The sequence below is a fragment of the Phascolarctos cinereus genome, unplaced genomic scaffold (assembly GCF_003287225.1).
Source record: "Phascolarctos cinereus isolate Bilbo 61053 unplaced genomic scaffold, phaCin_HiC Scaffold_3;HRSCAF=262, whole genome shotgun sequence".
Lineage (NCBI taxonomy): Eukaryota > Metazoa > Chordata > Mammalia > Diprotodontia > Phascolarctidae > Phascolarctos > Phascolarctos cinereus.
The window spans coordinates 168,902,688-168,906,848 of record NW_027555736.1 but is presented as its reverse complement, the minus strand read 5'-3'; the positions used below and the strand labels follow the sequence as shown (position 1 = coordinate 168,906,848).

Below are 4,161 nucleotides of genomic sequence, written 5' to 3'. Positions count from 1 at the left end.
GGCCTGCTGCAGGTTTTCTAGGTCTGGGTCTGTGTTGGTGCAGCCTGTGATGGACTGTACTCCACTCTCACCTAGATGTGACAGAACTTTGCTGCTGACTTTCTAAGTTGTGTTTGTGGTCTGTGGCTTGCAAGGTCTGGAAACCACCACTGCTGCCAGTAATTCAGCTGCCCTGAGGCCTGGTCCTGGTTTGCTGGGGCCTAGTCTGTGCTGGTGTGTCCTTTGCTGGACTGAGCTCTTCTCTCACCCTGATGCAGCAATCCCTTCCTTCCAGCCTTCTAAGTTACCTTGTGCTGGAAAATTGTTTCACTCCATCTTTTTGTAGGTTCTGTTACCCTAGGATTTGTTTGGAGCCATTATTTAAAGGGATTTGGAGGGGTTTGGGAGAGAGCTCAGGTGTGTTTCTGCCTTTACTCACCATCTTGACTACTCCTCCCCTCTTCTTTTGGTTTTGTTTGTTTGTTTCTTGATGTCTCATAAAGTCATTAGCTCCATTTGCCCAATTCTAATTTGTAAGGAATTATTTTCTTTTTTTATGAACATGTCAAATCTTCATAAATAAACATCCAGTGAAGAGAAAAATGACAATTCTAAGTCATGTTTATACACAGAGTACTAAAGGCAAATGGGTAAGGAGATTGCCCGGCTGCCTGGCCAATCCCAGCAGGCCTCAATCTCAGCTGGGCCCAGTTCAGGCACCATACAATCCAGTGTGGTGTGACACAGACAGAAGAGTCATTATGACAATGCACATTTACAAGTCTTACTACCAGCTATACACTGCACTGGGTGTTAGGCAATTCATTCTGGAGCGAATTGGGAGGGATACGGTGCTTCAAGACAAGTCTTTGCATCATACTCCATGGCTGAAGGGCTGAGTGGTGGGGGGAGAAGGTGTGGCACTGTAAAGAATGGGAACAGAGGGTCTTTGTAGAGGGAATGAGGGCCACAATCAGGCCATACAGCCCAAGCACCTCAGTGACGATTAGAATTTGGATCATCCCCTCAAAAAGTCAAAGCTGCTGTGCTTTCCCCTGAACACCAGCATTACTTACAATGCCAGTGGCAAAGCCAGCCACCAGCCCACTTAGGCCTATGCTGAGACCTGCTCTCAGCTGAAGGAAACTCTTGAACAGGGTGATTCCCAATGTCAGATAGCTGGCAATGAGAACAGCCACCACAAGGCCATAGATGGTGATGACACCAGCCATGACGATGGGACTGATTGACTTCATGATCAATTCAGGTTGCATGACTGACATGGCTGCAATACCAGTGCCACTTTTTGCTGTACCATAAGGCATACCAAGAGTGCTGAAGACCATGGCAGCCGAGGCACACATGATGGCGAAGAAGGACATGTATTTGGGACTCTCAGACATGTCTGCATGGAGTACCTCCTTTTCCATTTGGTCAATTCTGCTTTTAAGAAATTCTTTTTTCAGTGAATTTTTGTATCTCTTTTCCACTTGGCCTATTTTACTTTTAAATGAGTTCTTTTTTTTTTCCAGTGAATTTTTGTGTCTCCTTTACCATTAGGCCAATTCTGTTTTATGGTGTTATTTTCTTTAGTATTTTTTTCATTACTCTTTTGTCAAGCCGTTGATCTTCTTTTCATAATTTTCTTTCATCACTCTCATTTCTTTTCCCAATTTTTCTTCTACCACTCTTATCTCTTTCTTAACTCTTCCAGGAATTCTTGTTGGCTTTGAGCCCAGATAGAATTTTTCTCTGAAGCTTTGCTTGTAGCTGTTTCACATTGTTGTCTTCTTCTAAGTTTGTGTCTTGTTCTTCTCTGCTACTATAATAGGCTTTTATGGTTAAGTTTTTTTTTTGTTGTTGTTTGCTTTTTTTCCAAGCCTATTTCTTGATTTTGAACTTTATGTTAAAGTTGGGCTCTACTCACCTAGGGGTAGAGATGTACCATTTCTAGCTTGAAGCTTTTTTTGTCTTGCTTTTTAAGTTGTAGGGGCCTGAAGTTTTTCTGTGCTTTCAAGGTAGTAATATCTTTGTGCTTACAAGGTAGTAATATCTTGCTCTTTTAGTTGTGCTCTGGTCTTTACCTAAGAATGGCCTCTGTCCTCTTTAGCTGCAACTGCTAACACTCCTTTTGGAAATAGAACTACGATCAGGGCCCTTGCTCCCTTTTGACTGATCACAAGAATTCCTATCCACTGAGAAACTGTGACCTAGGATTCTTTATGGGCAATAGAATTGCCAATCAGTTCCAGCTACACCCAGTGCCCACAAAGAGTCCCCTGTAATCTTTTTCTGAGCAGTTGTCTGACCCCTGACCATCTCTGGGCTGAGAGTTCCTAAAGTTGCTGCTGTACTTTAGGACTTTCCCTTGCTCCTCCTTTCCCTCAGTGTTACAGATCTCTCCTTCAGACCTCCTAAGTTGTCTTAGGCTAGAAAAATGTCTCCTTCTGACCTTTTGTTGGCTCTACCACTCCAATGTTTGTTTTAGCTGTTATTTTAAATTTGTTTTGAAGGAATGTTGGGAGAGTTCCACTGGGTACTGACCTGTACTCTGCCATCTTGATTCCATCCATCAAACCCCAGGATTTAAAATTTGTTAAGAAGTGATCTTTGTCTTCTTTCTTTTTACGATGATCATTGCCATAAAGAAAAAGTGTTTATTTTCCAGATGAGGAAACTAAGACCCAGAGAAATTGAAGTGGCTTGTTTAAGATTACATAGGAAGGAAGTGGAAAAAGGAGGATTTGAATCCAGTTTCTCAGACTCCATATCCACGTCTCTTTCCCACTCTATCACACTACCTTCTATGTGGTTGAAGTGAAATAAACAATGGACTAGACAATGATTTGAGTTTTAGATTTAGCGAAGTGGCATACTGAATGAGAGATCAAGTTGTTACCGGGATTGATCCATCTCTAGTAGCCCCACATTAGCAGGTAATGAATAGTAGTTTGATGTTTCAGTAATCAGTTGTTCATGATTTTATGGAATCTTATAAGTGCTTCGCAGAGATCCAACTTTCTCCTTTTTCTCTTTGTCATTTTTTTGCTTTTTTTCAAAAACTACCAGGATTGACAATCCAAAGTCACATCACCTTTTTGGTAGCAGGGGGGTTACATAGAGGTCTATGGGCTTTCCTATTTCCTCTGAAATTTATGTTTCCTTTTGTGTTCCTTCTCATCTCCTGATATAGGACATGTTCAGTGATATGAGATATGTTGTCTGACAATGTAATCAATAGAGCAGAAACCTGGTTCAAGCCTCTCTGGGACCTATGTCTCATTTTCATAAAGTAGTTATTACTTTGGGTGTTGCTAGCCTGCAGAGCATTTCAATTTTTTATTAATTACATCTCTGTTGCCCTAGATAGCAAAGTACAATTGTTTTATGAGTTTCCATATTTCCCCAAATCCAATAGCCTTACTTGTTCTGAATGAGTAAAAAAACAAATCACAAAAACAATTGTTGTTTGTCTCATACAATTAAATTTCTTGTATTAAGTCTCAGAGGTAATGTTTTAAGGAGAGACAGGGTATTGATCTTAATGGTTGTGCTATTTGTTGAAAGAGGAGTTTATTTTGGGGGAAAACAAAAAATGTGATAAGATAAATGCTGAACTAGGATGGAAATTCAGAGACTGGAGTTCTTGTCTAATTTTTTTCTGATGGCTTTCTGAGAAATTTTGAGTTAGTTTAGTACACATAACTTTTTTGCTCTTGGTTTTCTTTTCTTCAAATGAAGATAACTGTAATCACTTATTGCTCCCCTCCCCCATGCACATAATAAATGTAACTCAAGACATAAAAAGCCAGTTTTACTTGCTTTTCTGTTATTTGTTCAACCAGAAATTTGAAAGACAGTGTTGCATAATGGGTAGGGTGCTGGACCTAGGCTCAACAAAGCCTGAATTCAAATACTGCCTCTAATTCTGCATGATCCAAGCAACATTAAGATTATTCTGGAGTCTTGACACATTTACAAACCTGTAAATGAAATTGCATGGTAACACCATAGTCCATCTTTCCATGACTTCCCCCCTCCCATATTTCATTTTCAAGTTTGCTGAGTTGTAATTCCTTATTTACAATTTTGAAAGGGAGATTGCATTTGTTTGCTTGGGTTTTGTAAGATATAGTAAAATCTTATGTAAGCCAGTTCCTCCAGGAAGGGATTACTGGATTT

At 40.2% G+C, this 4,161-nt stretch overlaps 1 pseudogene; it reads right to left on the bottom strand.

Annotated features, from left to right (window-relative positions):
- Window positions 1–1,013: 1,013 nt before the first annotated feature.
- On the bottom strand, window positions 1,014–1,382 carry LOC110207206 (V-type proton ATPase 16 kDa proteolipid subunit c pseudogene; annotated as a pseudogene).
- Window positions 1,383–4,161: the final 2,779 nt, after the last annotated feature.